At 55.2% G+C, this 13,879-nt stretch overlaps 1 protein-coding gene across 2 annotated transcripts in view; it reads left to right on the plus strand.

Moving 5' to 3' along the window:
- Positions 1 to 13,879, plus strand: part of CORO1C (coronin 1C) — a 47,470-nt gene that overhangs the window by 2,645 nt on the left and 30,946 nt on the right. Inside the window, exon 1 of one of the 2 annotated variants that reach the window (XM_080559300.1) lies at positions 5,003 to 5,126. The exons of the other annotated variant lie outside the window; for it this stretch is intronic. The gene's annotated coding sequence lies outside the window, so the exon portion shown is untranslated. Of the gene's footprint in view, positions 1 to 5,002; positions 5,127 to 13,879 lie in introns of those variants that run through there. 2 annotated transcript variants of the gene reach the window in all.

Consider the following 13,879-nt stretch of genomic DNA (forward strand, 5'->3'; position numbering starts at 1 on the left):
ACCTTACTGGCCACGCTCAAAGCCCCCGCTCACTGTGTGGTGCCTGGCCGATTTTTTTTCCTGCTATTCAGAACGATAGGAAGTGTCAACCCCGGGAAATTCACGTTGTAAATAAAATACAGCTTGCTTTTTTCATCCTTTTTTTTTTTTTTGTGTTCTGCTTTCTTGTCTCACTCTCCTCCTAGTTAATCATCTGGTATAGCGGAGACGGCGACGCAGACAATCCCATCTGTTGCAAGTAATTGCTTCGTTTTTATTCGGTGTCCCGACATCTTAATGAGGTTTTTTGGGACCACCTCCCCTTTAGCGGAAAAATGGGGAAAAAAAAAAAAGGAAGATGTATTTCACGATCGTGGGCAATGATGGGGAAGAAAAATACATGGGGATGGAGAGGAAAAAGACTAGCTAGGATTTCATTTCAAGATTTCCTTTCAGTGTAAAGGCAGCGGGCAGCAGGCATTTCTGCGCCTTTCCTACAGAGCACTTGGAATGGATGTGTCTGACGTCTGTATTACTGCACACAGCATGCAGGAGGGCGTGCACATGTAGTGAGATGCGCTTTATGAAATGTGTGTTAAATCATTTATAACAGCAGCATAAATGATTGATAACCGCCCCGGCCTAATGCTGCCTCCTTACTGCTTGCCGCCCCCGGGGGTCCCTGGCCGCGCTGCGGGGAAGGGGCTGGAGCTGCGACCCCCTTTGCTGTGCCGGGAAGCGGTGCTGGGCCTCGGTGGGGCACGAGGGGGGGCAGATCTGGGGCTAAAACCAAGGCTCTGACTCCTCGCCCTCTGCCTTAATTCGCACGTTCATCCTTCCTCCCCGTCCACCTCTCCGACGCGCTCTCACACTTCGCCCTTCCCAGCCGTGTTGTTTTAAAAACCCAGCTGAGCGTATCGCTCTCGTCATCTTCATTTCCTAATTCCACAGCTCCCCTTTCTGGCCGAGGACTGAATAAGGCCCAGCCGAGCGGGCTTTGCTCGCGCTCTCCCAGCCGGGTGCTGGGCCCGGGAGCCGAGCGCTGCGAGGCCACCGCCGCGAGCTGGCCGCTGGCACCTCTTAGAGCCACTGGCCCCCAGCAGCTCTCGGCGTTCGATGGTCATTGACATAGCCCTGAAATATGAGGCTGGTGAGCAGCGTGGTAAAGCCACCCTCGCCTCTCAGCGTGAGCCTAATGGGCCGGTGAGGAAGCAAGGCAGGGAGAGCAGATCGAATGCCATGCCTTGCGTAGAAAGCATTGGTTTTTTTCATTGCAATCAGCTCAGATTTACATAAAATAAAAAGAAATACATAAATAAATAGGCACATCCAGCAGCATTAAGTGAAACAGCACCACGCCAAAGGCAGCACCTCCTCTCATCACTGCTCAGTCTGGCCTGGTGCAACTCCACCAAGAGAGCCTGTGGGAAGAAATATAAAAACACAGCCTTCAGGTAGGACAGCCTGGTGCTCCGCTCCCTCTGGTTTTTTCTTTAAGAGTAATAAATCCAAAGGCTTCAAGAAATAAATAGAAAGATAGCGGACGCAAATGTTCTGGAAAAGTTGCATAACTTGGATGCTTGCAGTCCCGAAATCTGAAAGATAAACTGTCATGTCTGGCATGGTTTGTATGACTTAGCAGTTAAGCTGCAAAACAACCAGACTTTAAATTGCTGATCTCTCTAAACCCTCCGCAAGCCGTTTTCCTTCATTCACAATATATTTAGCCATGAGGATTTAAGCAAATTGAAATGTTTGAGATAAAGTCATCCCCCGAGTGACTTTCCTGGGGCAGGCTGCCTGGGTTGCTCTCCATCCTGGCTTGCTGAGCCACCCCGGGCCACGTTGCACGACGCCAGCCAAGCCCAAACATTTCTCCTCGGAGAGGTGCCGCACTCAGCACCGACATCTGCCCTGCCCCGGGGAGCTGCTCAGGCCCTAATGAGACCCACCCCAGCAGACAGTCACTGCTTTCCATGAAGGGTATGCTTGAATGTCTTATTTAGCTGTCTTAAAATGCTGCTTCTGTTAGCATGGTGCCCACCCAGCATCAGGGGAGGGGACTCGCACGGACGCAAACTCTTGAGGTTTGTTTCAGATTCCGCTAAGGATTTGCCCTGTGCTGTGCTGGGAGTCCATCCCGGGCAGGTGACGAGGAGCTGTGCTCCACACCTTTGAAAATCACCCTTGTACCTTCTGGTGCTTCTTCCTTCACCTTTTCTAAACCGGAGCTGATGATACTGGGCTGGCAAAGAAGGCTGCGGGCATACCGAATGCGTTACTTATAAGGCATGTCAAGATCGTCTTAGTAATTTATGGCATGGATGGAATAGATGCATATTTGCAAGCAAGCTAATTTTAGCTGCTGACATAAGTTTCAGAGGTGGAGTCTGTAGACACGGTGCTGTTTCCCTATAAAGGCTGCGAGATGGGCTGTTTGCAGCAATCGTGCATCAGCGTAGCGCAGGGTAAGATGCGCGATGGCTTAAACCAGTCAGATGTGCTTTTGAACAAATTCTCAGCCTTTTCTGCAAAATGTAATCATCCGGCGTGCTCGTGCCGATAAAATAGAAGGACAAAATCTGTTGTCGGATTCCTTGTAGCTGCAAGAATTTGGTAATTGGATATTTTCCTCTTCAAAAATTAGAATTTGTGACATATTTTGACAAGCTGTTGGGCTTGCATCACACTGGCTATAATTTAAGTACTGTTTGTTAGAATTATTTCATTCAGCTGAAGTGATGAAGATTACTGTTTACAGAGGAACCACAGAGCATGTGTAAATCCTCAGCCATTATTTCTGTTGTTGAGACTTCAGCCCGAAATATTTGTCATTTCTTCATCGCCTTGTATGGCGATCTGTTGGGATTTACACGGCTCGTTAATCCAGGTCGGGATCTGAGTGATGTTTGGAACATTTCCACCCAAACGTTCAATGAAGCATTAGTGAGAATTCAACAGGTATCATTTCCTCTCTTTTTAATCACTCCCATTTTAAATGGATGCCAAAATCTCACTTGTTTTTATTTCTAAGCTGTTGGGTAGCGCCGGGCACTTCTACGTTTGCTGTTGTATTTCAGACCCAAGGAAAGCATCGCCTGCTACGTGATTACAACATCATTTCAAGCTTGCCCACTGTTTTGAGCTAAAAGCTGTACACATGCAGTACCACAGCATTACAAGTGCTATTGTATATGTGTGCACGAACAGTTTTAATAACGCTTTAACCCAGATGCACAGGTTCAAAACATATCAAACTGACAGCAGAGGGACCAGCAATCGAGACATCAGCTCTGTCCCTGACTCATTATGTGACCTTCAGCAAGTCACGTACCTGTACGGAAAATATGAATCACAATCCAAAGCCACTAAACTACAGATTATCTACGGGTCTGCTCCGAGGCTGCCAAACTGCCTTTCTTCTTCTTTTTTAGCTGCAGAGAGGTTGTCTGAGGGATGAGGGCAGAGTGTGAGCGTGCTGGGCTGGCTTTCAGAAGGCAGACATTAAGCTCGTGGTAATCGGTGCTGAGGGCGGATCCTGGCGGGGACGCAGCCTTGCCGCTCTAATCTTTGGGTGTATCGTTTTTTATCAAGGTGTTGCTCGGTACGTAAGGGAGACTTTCCTGCTTATTGAAGCGGTGGTTAAACTCGTGTAAAGGTTCAGCGAACGTTAAATAGCATTTGTTTGTTTAATTTGTAGCTACCGTGGCATCTGGTGTTTCCATCAGCTGCCATCCAGTCAGACCAGCAAAACCACGACAAATGCAGCTCTCAGAGGCCTTCTGCGTGCTTTTACACCCAGCTACCACCTCACGCGGCGTGGTTTGCGCTCCTGCTGCAGTTTCACGGGGGAAGAGGAGGCTCTTAGCTCACCACGACAATTTCACCAAACTCTGCACTATTGCAAAGGAAGTCACGGGCGTGCCTCTCCCCTGAAAAAAAAACTGGGCCCCTTAAGCACCTAACCACATGCAAATGCACTCGAGAATATTGGCCAAAACGTGTGAGGAAGTCGGACTAGCTTTGGGTTTTTGGCCATGTATGGTAAATACCGCGCAGCGCGGGCGCAGGCCTGGTGTCACCGGCCCCGCCGCGCTCCTGGAGGAACTGAAGCGCGGCGCCTTGAGGTGCTCGCCGCGCTACCTCGGCTGCTCTCTGTTAGTGACAATTGGCCTCTGCCGTGGGATGGCGGCGAGGAAGACAACCCTCTTTGCAAATACGAGCTGATTGCCCCAAAACTTGCTTTACTTCTGGGGCAACCGTGCAAGTCTCTGGTTTCGAGGCAGCTGCTGTGCTCCCCCCCTGAAGTGTGGTTTGGGGAAGAGGCTCAAGCTCCTGCTCTGTCACCGTCTTGTTGGTCGTGCTGTTTCCCACCAGCTAACCACCATGACAGATGAGGCAACGCTTGCTTTTACTGCAGAACTTCTGTTTTTTTTTCTGGTGCTTTTGCTGAGAAACTGGTCTAGGGGCTCATGAGGAACCAGCAACCCTGGCTGTGCTCGGAGTGTCCCCAGCCCACCCCATCCTGCGCTCAGCACCTCCGTGTCCCCATCTGTGTGCACCCTGTAGATGAAAGCACAGCCTGGGGCTGGCTGTGAGCACAGCGAGGGGCTGAATGTGAGGGAGCTGCTGCTGGGCACGGCCATGCTGTGAGGGAAGAGGCTCTGAGGGGCAGCAGGGACCACTGTGGGCATGGACTCAGCGAGGGGCTAAACGGTTATGGAGGTACTGGGGTGAGGTGACTGAGGGGAGCGTGGCTGTCCCCATCCTGCCGGGGCCGCGAAGGGACCGTGCCCTCCCCTCGGCACCCCCTCACGACAGCCACCAGCCCCCTCCCTCACGGCACGGCTTTTATGGGCGCCCCCACCAGAGGGGCGGGGCGGACAGAGCGCGCGACCGCGCGTGGAGGCGAGCGCCGCCTCGCCATTGGCTCAGCGCCCTGGCACTCATCGGAGCACCGAGCGGGGCGGGGCCAGTAGCGGCGGGGCGGGGCGGGGCCTGCCGGCCGGGTGGGCGGGGCCAGGCGGGGGCGGGTCCCGCCCCCGAGGGCCGCGGTCAGTCGGGCGGCGGCGGCGGCGGCGGCGGCAGCGGCGGGGGTGGCTCCGCCGGGCTGAGGAGCGGACGCGGGGCTGCAGCTCGAGATTGCGGTGCGCGGCGGCCGTGGGGGGCCGGGAGGGCTGCAGGGGGGGCTCCCGGTGGGTCGGCGGGGCGGGAGGGTGGCGGGGGCCGAGCGGGTGCTGGGAGCCGGGAGCCTCCGGTGGCCGGGCGGGGCCGCCCGTTAGCGCCCGGCCCGTGGCGGGGCAGCGGCTGTCAGCGCTCCCGGGCCCGCGGGGGCAGCGGGGGCGGCCTCGGACCGCGGTTCCTCCGCGCTCGCCTCCTTATTAGGTAGCGGAGCGGCGCGGCCCCGCCGCGGGTTCCGGCATCCGGCGGAGGTGGCGGCCGCTGGCGGAGCGGGGCCGGGCCGCGGCTCCCCCCCGGTCGGCTGCCGGCAGCGCCCCGGTGCCGCCGCCCTGTGCCCGGTGCCGCCCGGTGCCGCCCGGTGCCGCCCGGTGGTGCCCGGTGCCCGGTGCCGCCCGCCCTTTGTCCCGCGGCCGGGCCCCGCTCGCTGGCAGCGCGGAGCCCCCGGGGCCGCCGCCGCCTCCCGGGGCGCTGCGGAGGGCGGACAAAAGGAGCCGGGGCTCCGGGGGCCGCTGGGGGCCGCTGGGGGCCGCTGGGGGCCGCTGGGGGCCGCTGGGGCCGGGTCCTGCCGCGCTGCCCCCCGGCGGGTGGCCTCGGGCCCGGTACTGCCTCGGGCTGCTCCCGGGGGGGCTCCGGTACGGCGACCCCCCGGTGCCCCCGTGTACCGTGACCGCCCCGGGGCACAGCAGAGGACCGGGAGCGGTCCGGGGACGGCAGCGAGAGCCACGGACGTGGGTCTGTCACGGAGGGGTGCCCCTGGGTGCGGGGTTTCTGCGCTAACAGCTGCGGGTGCAGCCTGCCCGTGGGGCTCTGAGCGCGTCCAGCACCCTGCTGCAGCTGCGTGCGGGGAGCGGTGTCGGCGACCGGGGACGTCGGCGACCGGGGACGTCGGCGACGTGGACGAGCGACACTTCCACCGCAGCGCTGCGTGGCGTTCGGCTCGCTGCTACCGGCTCCGGTTTAATCGTAGGCCGGGCTGCAGCCGTGCTGCCGGGCGTCATCCTCTCCTTCAGCCCTGTGCCCGCCGCGGGAGAGCGGAGCGAAGCGGCACCCTGCGCCCCATGAGCGGCACCCTGCGCCCCATGAGCGGCACCCTGCGCCCCCATGGGCGGCACGCACGGCCGGAGCAGGGGGCAGCTCGTCCCCCCGCGTGGGGCAGGGCAGGAGGCGCTCGGCTTTCCCTTTAGCAGGCGTTGAATCATCCGCCCTGCTCAAGGGGAAAAGGCAGCTCGCAGTAAAACGTCTCGGTGAGTGCGCGGCAGCTAACGTTCACGCTCGCCGGAGACTGTGTACACAAAGGTAGGAGCTCAGATGCTGTTGCGATAAAGTCGGTGCCTGTTTGTTTTGTGTTATTATTTTTCCGGAGCACGGTAAAACCTGACACGCTCAGGTGTATTTCAGGGAGCGTTTGTTTTCGTGTAGCGCCTCATGGTAGTAATTTTTCAATGGTCACTTGTAGGCTTTCCTACAGATTGCTTTAATCAGCGTTTGTGCGTCTCTTTATGTCCTCCGCTGGCATTGCTCTATCTTCTAGTGAGCTGCCTTTTCAAACATCATTGGATTTTTCAAGTTAAATCTTCATGCTTATTGCATCTGTCACTTCTGGGATTCGCTCCAAGCGAAAGGCAGGGATTCAGTGTAATGGCAATGAGATGGAATGCACAGAAGGGTAAAATATCAGCTTTCTTGACTGATACAGCAAAGGGCTATGAGAGATCTGCTCTCGGTAACTGTTACAGGCATCATGTCGAATTTAATAGTAGAGACTTTAACGACTGTCTCATAAAATGGCTCATTAAAGCACCAAGTTGCGTTTTGATTAGAGGAGGATTTATGTTATTGTTCTTAATTTGATTATTGATTCCTCGGAATATACTTAGCTCGGATGCCAACTTCCTATTTTGAAGACATGAGCAAAACACTTCCTGGCCTGAGTTTTCGACTCGGTGAGGTCATCGCTGCACCACTCCCAGGGCTAGGAATGTCCTTTTATGCAAACTCGCAGGCACATTTCGCTTGACTTTTAAAGTCTGGTTTTGTTTGTTTTGATGGTGTTTTGCCGAGGCTCTCGTGGTAATCGCAGGCCTTCCGTGAGGATGCGTTGGAACAGCAACTCGCTGAGGATTTCGAGTGCCCCAGTTTAAGCATTTACAGGGCACATGAGCAAGAGCTACATGCCTGTGTTCTCCTTTAGTATTTTCCCTGTAGCCTCCCCCACCTAATACTGTTGGTGTGTTTAAATTCGGGCTGTTAACGCCGAAATTGGTCTGATTAAAAACTGCTTACAGTTGCATGGGTTACGTGGACCTCTCTGAAAAGTCAGATCGTCGGTGGCTGTGTGCTGATAGGAGATGAGCTGTTATTTTCTGTCACAACATGCACAAATGCAGGTGATGCTGACATTACCGGGGTGAATGCCACGTCAAAACTAAGGCAGGAGGGTTTAGGTTGAGTGGTGTGACTCAGGAAAGCTAGGGCTGGAAGCTGCTTATCCCAGCCGTGTTGGGATAATTCCACCGGTATGGGTAGGAATCGGTTACTGGGCGCTTTATTTGCGAGTAGGATTGTCTCGGTCTGCTTTTCCCGCGTGAATGATTATGCTCAAATGGATTATTAGTTTCTTTCCGAGGTTTATAATTGCTCGGCAGGTGATTTTGCGTGTGCTTTAAGCCGATGGCATCGGCACGTAGCGTGCTGGGTGACGCAGGAGGCGCCCAGCCTCTGGGTGCAGCAGCGGGGACGGGTGCTGCGGCCCGCGCCGGTGCCCCTCGGAGGAGCGGAGCCGCCAGCGTGTGCCAGCGAGCCGGCAGGTGCCGTCCTTTCAGACGCCCGGGTCTCTGCGCCGAAGGCCGCTCCTCGATTATAAGCGGTGTAAAATTCTTCCTGTTGACGGCATCGTTGCTTTCATTCCGTTGTGAATTAGCATTCTACGTGCCTCGTAGGTTTGTGTAGTGAATGCGAAAATGGTCACAATTAATGGCAGGATGTGAGTGGAGGCAGTGATTTAGCATAAAATGGAAGGTGTCTGTTCAGGCACCGTTGCGCGCTTGCTCAAATAGATAATTTTATTTTTTTTTTTTACCTTTCTCCCATAAAATTCTTCATGCTACTGAGGCAGTTGTAATCTCTTAAGAGCGGTCATCTTTGTAGAAGGTCACAAAGCGCTCCTGAAATGGAGGAGGCTCGTGTGATGGAATACCACAGAAGCTTTAAAATCCTGCTCTGCAGGTCAGGAGCTAGCAAGGAACTTGACAGAATTATTGGAAATGGCATCCCTTCCTTCAGGGGAAAAAGCAACAGTTCTGTCGAAGCCTGCCGGCCTGCTGGTGCCCACCGAAAGAAGAGGTCTCCTTGGTTTAGAGGGGCATTTCCTCAGCGTTATCGCTTTGCTTTTTGAACGCTGTTTGCTGGGTCTTGCACGAATTCTGCTGATGATAACAAGCGATAGCTAATACGTCTCTTGCTCGCAGCGTGTAATGTCTCTGTTGAGGTCTGGCTCTCGGTGGGGGAAGCTGGATGTGGTTGGATCAGTTATCGTGATGCTGCTCGCCTCTGAGCTGGGCCTCTCAGTCCTTCATAATTAGGTTTCTCTTGTTTTCCCTTTTAATAATTGAATTTGGAAAAGCAGTGGAAATGACATTAGGGTAGTGGTGGGATCTGCCTTAAAGTGATTAAGGTCCAGCCTGATGGGGTCAGACGCACTGAGATGAGCTAGCAGCTTTCCTCTGCAGCTCGGTAGATCTGTGCTCCGCTCCGTGTTCCCGTTCGGAAGGATCCCAGCCTTCCCGTGGCTCTCCAAAGGAGGTGCCAAGTTTTCAGCAAACCTTGGCTGGCCGTGGAACCTCTGCATATATTCACTCCATGTACGTTCTCCGTAGCCGAATATTAAGGCGACCATTTCTGCAGTGCTGTCAAAAGCGTCTGCTCCAGATGTCGTAAAGCCAGAGGGGGCGGCCTGCCCCGACGTAAGCCCTCTTTGCATCCACCATGAACCCGGGCGCTGCGTTTCGCCTGCGGCTCCCAGCGCCAGCAGCCTGGGTGCTGCATTTCGGCTCACCCTGGTCCCAGCCTTCTGAAATGTGGGAACTTCCTTCCCTCCCCCTCCGCCCCCTGGTTCTGCATATAGTTGCCATAGTGACTGTGTTCTTCGGTCCTTGAAAACCCATTGTTTATCGCACGTAAACGTATAAAAGTGCCGTCTCCAAATACTGCCTCTCCAAGGGCTCTCTTCCGTGCAAACCTGGCAGGGACTCGACATCCTCCGGTACTGCGAATTCGGATATTGGACGTGGGTCAGGCACCGTCAGGCAGACTGATAATGGGGATAATTAGCACCACCAGGGATTAGCAGGCAATAACAAATTCAAGCCGTAGTAAGCACTCTGTCCCCGGGGAGCCGGGCAGGCTGGCGGGTCTGGGCAGATGATCACTCGATACGGAGATAGGCATCAGCGCAGCCCCGCCAGCGGCCGCAGCGCCGCGTTAGGTCTCAAAGCCGCTTTTTTTTTTAATTTTTCCCCTCGCTTGAAATGCTCAGAAACTTCACCGTGCGTTATCTTGCGCTGGAATCCTAAACGCGCGACGGCTTGGGGCGTACGCGTGGCGTTGGGTTGGTAGTTTTCATCCTACCGAGGCCGCGTCGCAACCGTTTCTTGCAGTTGTCTGGGTGAAGCAGACTGGTATTCTTCTTTCCAAGTGGGAAATGCGAGGTCAAGCGGTTTTGCTCGGCTCTTCAGGTACTAGGCTGGGGATACTTCTCGCTGGGAAGGGTAAGCACGCGCGTTACGCAGGCGGCTCACGTGTTTGCCCCAGCACGCGTCGAGGTCTGGGCGTTTGCCGGTTAGTTCCTTGCAGTGTGAGTGGCGTAAGTATCGGTGTCTTGGAGAATGAACAGCCCCAAAGCTGTCCTGTTCAGAACAGGAGGAGGATGAGATGATTTTATTTTTTTATTTTTTTTGGTTCGTATTCATTTTTGGATCTGCCGAGATGGGTTTGCGAGGCAGGAAAAACTTCAGAGCCAGCTCAGACAAACGCGAGTTGCCAGACGTACTTCTGCTTTAGCGCAGCGTGACGTGTAGGCATAGCTGTCCTTGCACAAAACGCTCCTAGCTGGGTGTTGTGCTTCCCAGCATCTTTTTCCTGGCTGCTGCCGCATTCTGGAGCGATTTGTTGGTTCTGCGAGGCCTCTCAAGATGTGGTTGGAGGGGTAGGCTGCCCAGGTTTGGCCTCCCGTTGCACCGCGCTTTGGATGCGTGTGTGTTATCTTTACGTTCTTCGCTTTGCTTCCTGATGTTTCTCTGGGGGCAGAGGTTATCTTTTTGTTCTTTTTATGTAGCGCTTGCTACATTGATCTTCTGGTCTGCTAGGGGAGTTCTGAAGCGCTACGAAAGATCACATAAAAACCAGCTGGGGCTTATCTGGGTGTAATACCGCCTGTTGTTTCGGCTGCTCTCCTCCAGCGGTGCTGTGAATGCCACAGGAGCCCCGTCAAAGGGGTGAAAGCTGAGGCTGTGTGCGCAGCACCGTGCCGGTCGAGGCAACAGGTAAGTAAAGCTTAAAGGTCACCAGACGTAGGCTGCAATCCCTCGATCCCCTTCCCGATGCCGGGTTCTGCCCCGAAGCGTGGTCTGGGGTTTGAGCCGAGGCGCGGGGCGGCAGCTCTGGTCCCGGATGGATCCGCGCCGAAGAGCAGCTGTAGGACAGAGGAAATGCGTTTGAACTCGGGGCCCTTTGTTGAAGCGGATGTTCGAGGGGCCGTAATTGGTACCACGAGATAGGGGGTTTGAAGTCGAGTTAGCAGATCGAACTATCTGGGTTTGAGTTTTAGCCTCCTCCAGCCCCTCCCTCCCTCCCCCCCCAACCCTGATTTCAAATTGCACGTTACGGAAATGGGACAGAATGACAATGGTGCGCTTTGAATTATAGGCTGCTTGGCCAGAAGAGCTGGCAGGACAGCAAATGGAAATCTGGAGAAGTACGTGCCAGTTCCAACTGTGAGAATTGAGATCCATTTCGCAGCTTATTTGTACTGCATTAAAATCTGAAATGTGTTCACGCCGTCCAGCCTGAACCTTCTGCATCTCCTTTGTCAAGGACGCTGCCTTGCCTTTGACAAGCGGTCGCCGTTTTAACTTGGAGAACCGCAAAAGCAGCTCCAGGCCTGAGCGCCTCGCCTGTCGGGTGGGTGTTAGCGAGCAGTGAGAGTCACTAGATGGGGCTCCGGCGTAGATAGGATGCGGGTCAAGGTGTTTCAGAGCGCTGACTAAGTCTCTTATTAATTTTTGGAGTAGTGTCTCCATCCCGACGTGCGGTGTGAGGGCACGGCCGGCCGCGCCGGTCCGTTTTGGGGCTGCAGCCTGACACCGCTCGCGTCAGGGTCATCGTGTTTGCTGTCGTGGGGCCAGAAGCAGACCCTGTGGACACCATAACCGTGTACGGCCACAGCGTGAGCCCGAGAGGCCCTGCTGTGCGGCCTGGCCCCGAGGCAGAGCCGTCGTCCTCGTGGCCCCGCAGCCGCCCGGCGGAGGGCCTGCGGTCAGGCAGGGCCATCTGGAGAGCTCGGCATCCCCGCCTGGTCAGTCTGAGTCACACTTGGCGGCTCTGCTGGCGAGCCTGGGCTGTGCTGAGCCGTTGTTTCTGCTTTATTTCGAAGCTGGGAGGAATTCGCGGCCCTGCTGGCTCCGTGTTTGTAGCGGCGCGGCTCTCTGCAGGCCTGGGTTTCCTGGGGGGGGGGGGGCTCAGGCCACGGTGCCTCAGGGCCGGTACCCAACGCTGTGAGAAGCATTTATAGCTTCTTCCTGTGGATGCCACGGCGTGTTGTGATTCGGGAGGAATAGAAGACAGTTTATCAAAGCCTTTGGAGATTTCTCCTTTTGATAAATCTTCCTGCCGTTTTTTTTTTTAAGGCGTGATTCGGTTAACTGTCAGCAAGGAGAAGCAGCGTGACGTTTCCAGGAATATCTTAGAGCCGCTGGAGTTCAGCAGGAAGCGTGCTTACCTTAGAAAATACCGTGTTAACCGAATTATCTTCGTGTCTGCACCTCTTCTTGACTGGTGCAGAAGGGGAAATCCTGCACGTGTTGCTCTCCGTGCTTTTGTGTTGGGCTCCCAGCACCCAGGTGCCGCTTGGGCTCATTGCTGGTGGGCACGGTCTGCACCCTGGACCAGGAGCTGCTTCAGACACAGACTACGTTTGCCATTTACTTCATTTGGGCATGTTGGATTGCTTCAAGTTGTAGGGGAAAATACAGCCCTTTCCTGCTGCTAGGACTCGGTCGTGTTCAAAAGAAGTGCCCGTGCCTTAGGTGATCGCTCGGGAACGGTGGGACGTGGTGGGCTCCAGCCGGGTTTGAGACGGTGATTTGGGAAGAACCTAACGAAGCTCTGGTGGAGAGGAGCTCTTCCTGCATTCATAACCACCGTCCTTAGCTGGTACTGGGCTTTCACCCCAAGCTCATTTCCCAGATTAAAAGGAGAAAGGGGAAAAAAAAAAAAAAGCTTATGACATGTCACTCAGGAATATGATCTCGGAAGAAGCTTGCGTGCAGCCTTCAAGAGAGCAGAACCCCGCAAATTGGGGTAGCAGCTCCGAACAGATTGATACTTCCTCGTTAGCTCGGCTGTGCTGATAAGAGAACTAGGTCAGCTGTATGGAGCAAGCGTTTTATCTGCATACTTCTCTTAACAGGAATCCTGCAGCTTGGCCGTCGTGTCAGGCTTGCTGATTTGCAGCTCTGCACAGGGGGGTGTGCTCTCTGTCTCGTGTTTTCCTCGGGGTCAGAGCGTGGTCTGGAGCCCTGCGGCTCTCCCCTTTGTGCCTCGTGCTGCTTTTACTGTAGGGGTGATGCGGTCGGTCCCCGGGGCTGTAAGTAGCATCTTCCATCGTGCTGGTGTAATGTCTCTGGCTGGAGTTCATAGGGCTGTTGCTCAGCGTTGGAAGGATATTGCTCTGTCTCTTGGCAGTAGATGAGCGTACAGTGTGTGAAGAGGCAATCTCTGGTGTTTATTCCGGTGGAGAAAGTGGAGGAGAACGAAGGCTCTTGCAGGGGAGCACGCGGAAGGCAGAGCGAGGCCTTCTGCGGGGAGCCGCTGGCATGGCGGTGCCTGGGGGTGAGAGTTCGCCTGCTCCAGGGCAGGGTTCCCCTTGCCTGCCTGGTGCTCGCGGCTGAGTTACTGGCCCTGGTGGCAGCAGAAGTAGAAGCTGAAATGTAGGGATGGACTCGGGCATCTGGGATGCTTCATTCACAGGTGTCCATCCCCGTGCTCTCCTGCGCGTGCTGTGTGCCCTTGTGAGCTTTGGTCCTGGGTTTTACCGCTTTCTGCTCTGCTTAGCTCTCCCCTCCGTCCTTGGTTATTACACCGTTTTCGTCTTTGCTAACCGTTTGTGCCCAATCTGTGCTAAACTGCCACCATCCAAATATCCCAATTTGGGGGGATTATTGCCCATCGCTAGCTGAGGGTGCCATCAAAGATGCAGACCCCAGGAGGGGAGATTTGCTGGGGGTGGTCGCTGTGTGGGGGCAGCCGGAGAGCACCCACTTGGCTCCTCGGAGCCCCTCCGACCAGGTGCTTCGCCGTGTCGGGTCTGTGTTTGCGCCACTGCCCTGGTGTCTCCTTACCAGCTACCCGTCCCGCTGCAGCCGCCTGATAAATTGTTTTGTGTCAGGATTTTTGTGTGCGTTCGTTGCCATGGCTTCATGGCAGACGACACAGATTAAGCGAA

This window comes from Anser brachyrhynchus, assembly GCF_964034855.1.
Source record: "Anser brachyrhynchus genome assembly, chromosome: 17".
In the NCBI taxonomy this organism is placed as follows: Eukaryota; Metazoa; Chordata; class Aves; order Anseriformes; family Anatidae; genus Anser; species Anser brachyrhynchus.